Here is a 12,294-nt window from a genome sequence, read left to right as displayed (position 1 = left end):
TGATGCTGAGTGATAAATATATCTAAAAAAGAGAAAGCAAGACACAATAGTGTAATATTGTCAATTGTAAGTGAGTGATATAGCTAATAAGAGATACACTCACAAGGGAGGAGCTTATGTCTAAGCTCCTCATTTCAAGCTGTACAATCCCACCTTAAGAATATCACTTCATCTTTTTGTCTTCAACAGCAAATGTAGGACCATAAAAAAAATTAAAGGAAATAAATATAGTGCTCTTTGTATTAATGGGTGAACAAATGGTACATGGAACTTTACTCATGTTTTATAGATCAGCTGAAGCGCTCTATATTTGTAGCATCGGTAGTTTTTATCCCCACCAAGGATCAACTGTCCAGAGATTTGAATAGAAAGTATGTCACAGGTGGCAGGGAATGGAATAACAAGTAATAAAATAACAAAATAAAATATCTGGAAAAAACAAAATGGGTATGAGCTAAACATACTTTATTGTTATAAAGTAAATTAAACAAAGTCAAAAACATAATCAACAAAGCATTTCACCTTAAAGCAGGCTTTATCAAGTTTAATTACAAGAGTACCTGACATACAAGTACAGATAAACATGGATGGGTGATGGGAATTTAATCTGTTAAACGCCAAACAAGTAATGTTTGAATGGGACACTGGGTCAGTTCACTGGCCCATTAAACAACAGAGAGCCCTCTTCCAATGGTCATAACCTTGTCAGTATTATTCTCCAGTCACAGAATTTTTACAAATTTAGTAAATCCAAAAGGCACAATTACGGCTAAAATGGCAGAGCTGCAATTAGATAAGTTGGAGAATATTTCCAAATTAGCCCGAATTAGCTTATTTTAGGCTTTTGCTAGAATTTGTGTTTAATGAATAATCCGATCAATGTGTGATCAGTCGTTCTCGGTTTATGAAGCCTGTTTCTTTAGAGATTTTGCCTTTCATTCGAATTGTTAGCCTTGACATTTGCTGAGGAACGTACACTTAAAGGCCATTCCAGTGTTACTAAAAATCTCTGTTATTTTAAAATATGCGTTGAGATTTGAGACACTGCATAGGTATCATATTGTTTTGTTTCGTTAAAATGTCATTCTAACTGTTGTTCTAACAGTGCATAGTTAAATAAGATAGATCTTAATGAAACAGTGCCACGTTTCTTCACACTGCAACCAGTTCTTCTCCTCTTCCCACTTCTGTACATATCGACCCTTTCTTGGAGGCATCCCAAACTTTCTCAAGGGCCTCTGCTTTAAAAAAAAACAAAAAACGATGAATGAATGACCCTGTTATATATTTAAACACTGAGGTAAAAAACTGGCCCTCTCCCCCTTTGCAGTGCTAAAATAAACCCTTGTAAGGAGCAGCAGATTTAAATGCGAAGAAGCAGTGAACGTGGGGTGAGGGGAAGCTGAAGAGAACATTGCAGCTGCTTGCAGAGCTATCATTTCTTCAGCTGCTGCCATTATTTTCAGAGGCATGCCCAAATTGTCATGTCACACTGTCCGACTCTCTCCAAGCAGCTCAGACTTACACATAGAATTAGACAGCAAATGAGAGAGACTTGGACCATCTAGTTTGCCCTTTTACAATCTACTTTAATACCTTAGACCCTATTTGATCTATGACCTTTTTTATATCCGATAGCCCATGGTCTAACCTAAGGGGTTTTACATTTCCCTACTTAATTAGCCCACACAAATCTCTGCTGGAAGGCTGTTCCATTAATCCACCACTCTTTTGTGGTGCCAAGCTTTCTCTTTTTAATATAACTTCAGCCCGCGTTTAAGTAATTGGATCACTATTAATTAAGCTGTGATGCTAATTTCTGTAGTGGAAAACTAACTCTTCCTTAACTCCTTAAGAACCAGTGATTGAATAATTCCACTGTAACAAGCCAGTCTTTACAAATGCTAAATCACAATAGAATGTCTTACAGGGTTATGCACTTAAGTGAGAATTCAAGGTGAATTCAAAGTGGATTTTAAATTTAAGGTCTAAATAGCAGAACTAGAAACATTCTCTAAGTCAGCTATGCTTTCCATTCAGCTACTCTGGCCTTAAATTTTAAATTCACTTTGAATTCACCACTCACTTAAGTAAATAACCTTGTTAATCATTGTACAGTGATAAGGCTGTATAGATCTGAAAATGTTAAATAAGCAAGGGAATTCTCTACTCTATACTGGTAAAGGGTCATAAAGAGGCCAGATTGGCACGAAACAACATTGGTCCTTAAATGAACACTCCGGAAACCATAACAACTACAGCAAAATGGCTGTCATGGTGTTCCTTTAAAGGATTAGCATGTACACTAATATTGGCACCCATAGTAAATATGAGCAAAGAAGAAAAAAATGTCTCTATTGTTTAACCTTGTTATCTTTTGTTCAAAAAATACACAAACACACTCTGCTCTCATGGATATCAAACAATATCAAACACAACACAGGTTTATCCCAAAAAATAAATCTTTGTTAAATATATGTAACACCATTTTAGTCAATATTTTGTGCTACCTCCTTGTGCCAAGATAACAGTTTCCAGTCTTCTCCTATAATGTCTGATGCAGTTAGAGAATATTTGGCAATATTCCTCTATTCAGAATCTCTCAAGATCTATCAAATTCTGAAGTGGACGCCTCCTTTTCAGTTCACCCCAAGGAGTTTGATTATGTTGAAGTCAGGGGACTGGGATAGCCATGGCAGGTCCTTGATTTTGCAGTCGATAAACCATGTTTGTGTTGATTTTGATGTATGTTTTGAATCATTGTCCTGTTGAAAGATCCAATCACGGCCCAATTTTAACCTTTCTGGCAGAGGCAGGCAGGTGTTTATTTAATATCTGTTGACATTTGGTAGCGTCCTTGATGCCATGTATCCTAACAAAATATCCAAGTTCTCTAACAGAAAAAACAGTCCCAAAACACTAAAGAGCCAACCACCATATTTAACCATCTAACCATGGGTATGTGGTACTTTTTCATATGGCTATTTCTGTGTGTGCCAAACCCACCACTAGTGTATATTGTCAAAAATCTCTATTTTGGTTTCATTTGAACATAGAATCCCATCCTATTTGAAGTTCTACTAGTGTCTGGCAAACTAAAGAGGCTTGAGTTAGTTTTGGATTTTTTCTTTAAAATGTTACAAATAAATTGTGGTGTTGTAGGTGATGTCAGATTGTAGTTCTGGACACTTTCTGACCCCAAGACACTACTAACTTCGGTAATTCTCCAGCTGTGATCATTGGAGATTTTTTGACCTCTCAAGCCATTCTCTTCACAGTGCATTGGGACAATATAGAAACACATCCTCTTCCTGGTTGTTCTATAACATTCCCAGTAGACTGGAATTAATTATGGCCCTGATGGTGGAAACTGGCATATTTAATGCTTTTGCTATTTTCTTATAGCCACTTACCATTTTGTGAAGCTCCACAACCTTTTGCCGCACATCACAGCTATATTCCTTGGTCTTGCCCATTTTGATTTGGTCTACGTGTTACCTCATATTTATACCCCTGTGAAACAGGAAGTCGTAGTTGAACAATTTTCTGTTCCTAGTCACCCAGGTGTACTAAATTTTTAAATATCAATGGGAATATGCTTCAAATATATTTTCCTCATATGACTATGGGGGTCAATAATTGTGCTCTATTTATTAAAATACATATATTTAACAAAATATGTATTATTTATTTTTTGGATAAACCTGTGTTGTGTTGGCAATTGATTGATATCCATGAGAGCAGAATATTTTTTTTTTTTTTTTTTTTACAAAAGATTAAAGGTTAAACAATAAAGACAATTTTTCATAGATTTACCAAGGGTTCCCATATTAGCGGAGGGCACTATATAGTATAATTCACTATCTGGAATATTGTTTGAAATTACTTGACCTAAAAGTACATTAAATTCGATTCATATATTGTGTGAGCAAAATTGCTAGCACATGTATAGACTGGAGGAAAACATATTTACTAATATGTTTCTCCTCCACCTGCCAACAGGGTTGGTCTGTCCCACCAGGAAACAGTGAAATCTTCCAGTGGGCCGCTGCACCTTGGGCCAGAAAGTGCCGCTAGATTGGGTTAAACATTAAGTAAGAATGTGCTCGCACTATGACAAAAATGCCCCCAAAATTAATAAACTGGGGCATTCTGCATACATGTGGCCTGATTTAATGTTGTCTGGTGGCTTGTGTGTTCAGCTATCGGAAAGCATACATATTTTTTAAAAACTAATTTCTTCACACCAGCTGCTACCTGGTAAGGGAGGAAAGAATATGACTAATATTTTTGTGCTTGTATGGACCAGTATGTGAATATCAGTGTTTGTATGGGTCACTGTTTGTGTGTGTCATTATGCATCAATGTGTGTGTGTGTGTTTGTCACTATGAAGATAAAATATAAGGAGATATTTTGTGATCTCTGTGTGAGTCTGGGACTGAGTACCTCCCAGGCTGTTGCTGTAGTGAACCACAGAAACTTTATCTGTGTGGAGCATGATGCAACAGTACGCAACATTCTTTGCCAGACTCGGGACCACAAAGAAGCCTGCAATTAACTGCAGGCAGTTGATATGAAGTCGAGACTCCTCCAACAACCAAACTCCCCCAGTAGCTAGACTCCCGCAAACAGAACCCCAGCCCCTCAGGCTGACAACTGACCCCAGTAGAAAATTGTGATGAAGTCCGAAAATTGCCAAACCATTCCAGGCCTTCGTGTGGAGCCACCAGTGTAGTTCTGTCCGAACATCTTCCGACAACTTGATATCCTGGTAATAAGAAGGGGACTGTCGAAGGCAACTGGCTTTCAGACGCTGCAGTCGTGTAATGACCCTGGGAAAATGGCCTAAATTGAGGAGGACAGTAATCCATCCAAACCAGAACTTGTAGATGAATGTACTTGAGTTGGAGTAGACATCTGATTTCCCATCTGAACATTGTTATTTTTGCTGGTGGAAGCCGCAACACCAATATCACTGTGTCCATGCACATTTGTACTTTAGCATGTAACCCTAATATTATTTTGCACACCAGTCAGATTATTCTGAAATAAAGATAGGCAAGTGTTTAGTTACATACATTGGACACCCAAATATTTATGTGCCAAAATACACCCATCTCTGTGCAAAATGTAAAGCTATGACATTAATGCACGGTATTCATGCTCAGAAATCTTGAGCTTCTATGCCTGAAGGGACACTGTATGCACCCAGACCTATTCATGCCAATAAAGTGGTCTGCGTGCCAGGTCCCCCTTGTTTTAACCCTGCAGTGTAAAACATTGCTGTTGTGCAGTTTGAATACCTCCCACAGAAACTAGAGGTCCTTCCTTTGAAATAGAGCAAACCGTGGCTATTTCTATCAGATTAACTCATAGAGACACAGTGCAGTGTAATGTTGCTCAGGTGCACTAGCCGTCTAATATATAAATATATTAATCCATACAGCATTTGACTAATATGTAACAAACTGATCAAATAACCAGTTGACACATTTAACTGGTTAAAACATCAAACACATTTTTTTTTATTAAATGTGTTCCTTTATGGTTTAGAATACAGGGCCCATAAAGGGTCCATAAAAAACATTCCAACCACTAAAGCATTTTCACTTTTACAAAACCACTCAGTTGCACCTTCCCAGCCCTCAATCTGTCTCACCATGGGCGTCCGCAGGAATTTTTCCAGGGGGGGGGGGGGGGGGGCATAATTGTAATGACATCCATGCTTGGTCCCTTTTTGACAGTGTCATGAAAGGTAAGGGGCATAGTCATTATCACATAAAGCCAGGGTGAATAGCGTTTTCACAACTATGGTGTCAGGAATACATGTTTGTTTTCCTGACACTATAGTGTTCCTTTAATCAAATTAAAGGAACGTTCTGGTCACCATAACAACTTCATCTAAATGAAAATGCAATGATGCCAGGAAGCCCCTGGGTGCTCTCTTTATTTTAAGGGGTTAAATCGCTCTCAAATGGTTTAACCCCAAAGGCTTCCTCCAGCTCCAGATCTCCAGGTTGCTCAGTGGTATTTGGCTTCTGAAACGGAGTGTCAGGAAGTGCAGATTGATGTCAGGCATGGGTGCTACAGATTGGCTAGAGTGGTCAGTTGACGCTCTAAGCCAATCGCTAGTTCCCGGTTCATAAAAATGTTTTGGTTTTTTTTATGAATGGGAAGCTATTGATTGGCTTAGAGTGCCAGCTGACCGCTCTAGCCAATCAGTGACACCCCTACCCAGCGGCACTCTGTGCTTCCTGACACTCAGTAAATAAAAGTGAACACATTAACACTGAGATTTTTTTTTACCTGGGGAGATGAGAAGGTCCAAAGTTTCCCTGCCAGGCCCAGGTACCAAAGCTTTATGATGTGGTGTCCAGAATAAAGTGGAGGGTTCTCCAATCTTCTTTTCTTCTCCTTCATTTGACACAGTCTTGTTTTTCTTCTGACTCTGTCTTCTCTCCTCCTTGGCTCCTTTACCTTTCTGCTACTTTCTGCTTATTGTGCTCCCCCTTCTGCTCCTTTCTCTTTCTGATCCCTTTCAGCTCCTTGCTACCCTTTTCTGCTCCTTCTCCTACTTTACCTTTGTGCTCCTTCTGTCCCTTTCTGCTCTTTGCAGACCCTTCCTGCTAATTTCTGCTCCTTCTCCTACTTTATGTTTGTGCTCCTTCTGCCCCTTTCCAGCTCATTGCTGACCCTTCCTGCTCATTTCTGTTCCTTCTCCTACTTTACCTTTGTGCTCCTTCTGTCCCTTCCTGCTCCTTGCTGCCCTTTCCAGCTCCTTGCTGACCCTTGTTGACCCTTCCGGCTTCTTGCTGACCCTTCCTGCTCCTTGCTGACCCTTCCTTCTCCTTGCTGACCCTTCCTGCTAGTTGCTGACCCTTCCTGCTCCCTGCTGCTCATTTCTGTTCCTTTGTGCTCCTTCTCCTACTTTACCTTTTGTGCTGCCATTTCCAGCTCCTTGCTGGCCCTTTATGCTCCTTCCTGCTTCTTGCTGACCCTTCCTGCTCCTTGCTGACCCTTCCTGGTAGTTGCTGACCCTTCCTGCTCCCTGCTGCTCATTTCTGTTCCTTTGTGCTCCTTCTCCTACTTTACCTTTTGTGCTGCCATTTCCAGCTCTTTGCTGACCCTTCCTTCTCCTTGCTGACCTTTCCAGCTCCTTGCTGACCTTTCTGCCCCTTCCTGCTTCTTGCTGACACTTCCTGCTCCTTGCTGACCCTTCCTTCTCCTTGCTGACCCTTCCTGCTCCTTGCTGCCCCTTTCTGCTCCTTGATGTTTCTTCCTGCTCATTTCTGTTCCTTCTCCTTTCTGTTCCTTCTCTTGCTTTATCTTCCTGCTCCTTGCTGACCCATCCTGTAGGCTGCCTCCCCCCCATCCCTCACTTACCTGATCTATAGGCTGTCTCCCCTCCCCATCCCTCACTTACCAGATCTATCGGTGGACCCCCCCATGACTCACTTCCCTGTTCTATAGGCTCTCTCTGCCCCCCATGCCTCACTTCCCTGATCTATAGGCTCCCTCTGCCCCCCGTGCCTCACTTCCCTGATCTATAGGCTCTCTCTGCCCCCCCGCCTCACTTACCTGATCTAAAGGCTCTCTCTGCCCCCTCATGCCTCACTTCCCTTATCTATAGGCTCTCTATGCCCCCCATGCCTCACTTACCTGATCTATAGGCTCTCTCTGCCCTCCCCCCTATGCCTCACTTACCTGGTTTGTAGGCTGTCTCTGGCTGCATGTGCTGTTCCTCTGCGGTTTCAGGTAGGAGAGAGAAGCTGGGATAATATGTAGCTTCCTATCCCTGTCCTATCCCTGTCTCTCTCCATACACCTACTGGCCGGCACCGGTATTGCACTGTATTTTCAATCTCACACAAAAAATAGCAGAACAAGCTGAAAAATCCAGGGGGGGCAAGTTTTTTCTCTGAAAAGGCAGTGTTTGCATTAAAATGCCTGAATGGGGCTATTATACTCACCAGAACAACTACATTAAGCTGTAGTTGTTCTGGTGACTATAGTGCCCCTTTAAATAAAAATATAAATATAGACATATAAAATCCATTACAATAATTTATAGCAGAGTTTATAAGATTAAGCTGTATGCTTCTAAATATATTTAATAGAAAAACATACCCTCCTGAACATGTCATCATGTCAAACTCTCTGTCATTATAAGATGGAGCGTCTGTCCCCAAATCTCTCCTCTTTGTGTTAACATTTAAAAGGTACACATATTTATACCTTAGGTGTCTTCATTTTAGGGTTACCATGGTTCATATATGAAAAAGCAACTTCTTTTACTTTTATTCATTTTAGGACCTCCCTTAACTTGGCAAAAGTACAAGGCCATAACTAAAACGTAAGGGTGCTCACGTCATGGGAAATACCCTGACTTAGGACAAGGTGGCATCTTAAAGTCTGAACATCTTTATCTATTTGGGGTTACCACAGTATATTATGTACTGAAAGAGTTGTAGCCTTGAAGCTTGTTTATGCATTATTGTTATTGTATTTCGTGTGTGACAAAATGGCATAAACATATTATGCACTGAAAGTAGGTAAAAGGTTATTGCTTAAAGAAATATGTATGAAAAACAAGGATTACACCACTTGGGGACTTACTTTGATGCTGTTGATACCACCTTAGTGTGGATTTTATGCTGTTTTACTTGGATCCTTTTGTAAGTGCATTTGTACATTAAATTTTTTCGATATAATTTTCTGTCTGCACTATCATTTGGTTTCTTTTATTCCAAGTTCATAGGAAAAGTCTGCTATTCCATACATGCTGAAAATCCTGCCTGACTAAGGATGATGGGCCTGTTTTACATTGAAATCTTGTGAGTTCCATACAATCATCTTGCGTGTCACAATATTTTGGTTCTGTAATGCACTATATGCGATTTATTTATTTTATACAGATATCGCTTACTTCATCATTATAAGGTTGTATATATATTTTTATATCTGCACCTTAGAAGTGTTCATTTTACACTTTGCATCCCTACTTCCTTTTTGTTTTATATGAAAAACAATATGTTCCATTTCTAACACCTTGTCAGTTTGCAATATCTCTTAAAGACAAAGTACACAGTTTGAGAAATACAATATTTGCATTTGCCCATTTCAAAGGTGATGTCAGGAAATATTACTTAAGCTAAATGGTAGACATACATTCAACAACAGAATGTGAGTATGTTATGATACAACATTGTTATATCGTTGATGACAGACTTGTGTATACATGGCAGAAAAAGTTGTCCCATCTTCTAATCGGGCAGATATATTGGGATCTATTTGGTCCGTACGACCGTTTCAGGAAAAACAAATAAACAGGTTTAGAAAATATACCTGTCAGTGTAATGCTATATATATATATATATATATATATTTATATATATATATATATAAATTCTCATATTTACTGAAGCTACTTCCCGTTGGAATTAAGGAATTTACCATTCGGTCGACATTCAGTTTTTGAGCATTCAGTAACATTTGCGCATTCTATTGAATAAATTGATATTGATGCTATAGTCACCAAAACAACTTTAGTTTAACGAAGAACATAGGGTGTATATATCAGAATCCTGTACAGTCTCACTGCTTAATTCTCTGACATTTAGGAGTTAAATTACTTTTTTTTTTTAATGCAGCACTAGCTACACCTTCCCTCGCTGTGACTGACACAGCCTGCATGAGAAAAAATGGTTTAATTTTCAATCAGATTTTAACTTGCTTTAGAATTTTTAGCTCCTGCTCTGTAAATTCAACTTTAATTACACACAGGATGCCACTGCAAGGTCTAGCAAACTATTAACAGTGCAGGAGATAGGAAGTTCTAAATTAAACACAATTTGCAATAAAGATAGTGTAGACATTAGATCTCACTTTACAGGAAGTGTTTAGGAAGGTTGTGCACCTAGCTTACAGGAAGATGTGGCTGGGGCTGCCTAAACAAAGTGATTAAAGTGTGCAGGTAGGTCCTGCCAGGAAAGAGAAAAACAAGGCCCAGTGTGCAAGCAGAGCCTGGCAGAGAAAGGGGTAGACAAAAAAAAGACAGAAGTGTGCAGCCAGAGCCTGCCAGAGAGAATTGTAAAACAGGGGACACAAACAGATCTCACACTAACACAACACCCACAGAAGAAAATTAAATAAACAGCAGTCACAATACAACAAACTTACACAATAATACAATATAGAGAGACAGTGAAGAGAGTAGAAAATCTGACTTGTCCTTGGGATGGAGCAACAACAAAAAGAGGTGATGCTTCAGTTCCATGTACCTCTTATTACCCATACTTGTTTCTGATTGGTTCTTGTTTTATCTTCTGTATATGTTTGTTTGCTGCTATGGTGCTAGGTAAAGAAAGATTTGCAAAACTGAATATTAATCACATACAGGAGGCTCCCCCAGGGTCCAGCAAGCTATTAACAGAGCAGGAATATAAGAAATTCTAAATTAAACAGAATTTGCAATTAAGTAAAGCATAAACATTAGATGACTCTTTGCAGAAAGTGTTTAGGAAGGCTGTGAAAGTCACATGGGGATGTGTTATCGAGGCTGCATAAACAAAGTGATTTAACTCAAATGGCAAAGAATTGAGCAGTGAGACTGCAGGGCCATTGTCTTTACACAAACTCTACTTCATTAAGCTAAAGTTGTTTAGTGACTATATTGTCCCTTTAAGCATTTGATCCGGCTCATCTCAGGTTTATTTATATATTTTATTTAATGGCTTTCTGCTTACCAGTCATCTTTTTTGGTGGATGGCACATAGAATCACAAAACTAACAAAATGGCTTGTTTATTGCCAATTTGTTTGTTTCATGATTTGGTCACATAAAGATCTGGAGTTATGAAATTTGGCCGACTCACTGATCGCCCGAAATTCGGAAGAATCGAGATTCTGTCAAAACCAAATGCACATGTCTAATTGAAGATATAGATTATTCTAATTGAGAAATAGACAGGTTTGATGGACACATTGGTCCTTGTCTCCCTTTTAAAGATTATTTATCTCTATTTACTATACTCTTCCCTGCTGAAAGGTCATGTGAAGCACTGGAGGAAAAGATATCTATCATGTCTGAGCCTGATCCAAGTATGATATGAAAACTTGGTTGGAAGAAAAATCTAAGAAACCTGATTCTTTGGCACAAAGCTTTGTCAAGTGGGCGGTAAGGCTGGGCGATTCTCCCATAACATTGATGTAAATGACAAAATGGGGGTGGTTAGGTCACCCTAAGCTCCTGTCTGGACTCTTGGTAATTTGAATTTGTGCATGAGATCAAATTTGACAAGTGATTAGTTGTGCCCTTTGATAATCTCCTGAGCTCCCCAGACATCTTTTTATAACATGTACTCTGTAGAAACATTTCTGAAACTCTGTGAGCTAAAAAAGAACACCTCCATCCAAACTACCAATCTATCATCCCAGTGGCTATATCACAGACATTAATTAAATATTTTTTTTTTGTCTATAAATACCGGGGAGAAGAAAAGCAACAAAAACATGAGCCTCTGTGAAAGTCCAAGGGATAAATTCACTTAATAAAAAATTGAAATTAAAAGCTATTCGTAAAATTTAGAAGTTGTGGCTACAGTGGAGTTGATTTTTTCTAAATCAGCTATGAGATGCATTTGATTGGACCACGGAGAGGAAGGGAGTGAAATGGTCAGATATTGGTTGGAGCATGGAAGACCCTTGCCCAGCCCTAGAAAAAAAAACTATTTTGTGATTTATAAAGTAATAAGGAGGAGGGATTAATTTGCCAGTGCCCTAATGGGAAGGCAGTATAAGATAAAACCTTAAGCAAAGATAGGAAAAGGGTTAGAGTAATACTTTAAACATGTCTGTAGTTTCTCTGATTTAAACGTGAACTGGATGGCATGTATTTCTTTAACGTCCACAGCTTTGGTGACTAAATAATAGAATATATTTTTAAAAAATAATTGAAAGAAACATGTTTCCTGAAAAGTTATATGGTATATGTCACTTTTATTTATTTTTTTCAAAAGAATAAAATACAGTTTTTGCTTATTCTAGTGTTTATGAATACAGAGTACATGCCTTAATTTTATAAGACAATTTAGCAATTCACTGTGATTTAGGATTTGGGTTAGAGTAACAAGACAAATTACTTGGCTGATAATTATGGGAGTTACAGTCCACCGCATCTTAAAAGCATGTGCCTACAATCCAAAATACCTCCTAACAGTAAATACTTGTACTTCAAGTGAACTAAGCAAACCCCTTAATCTTACCCTAATCTTTGTCATAGCCCTAACTGAAACCT

The sequence above is a fragment of the Pelobates fuscus genome, chromosome 8 (assembly GCF_036172605.1).
Source record: "Pelobates fuscus isolate aPelFus1 chromosome 8, aPelFus1.pri, whole genome shotgun sequence".
Taxonomy (NCBI): Eukaryota; Metazoa; Chordata; class Amphibia; order Anura; family Pelobatidae; genus Pelobates; species Pelobates fuscus.
The sequence above is the reverse complement of the archived record's forward strand: the minus strand, read 5'-3'. Positions refer to the sequence as shown.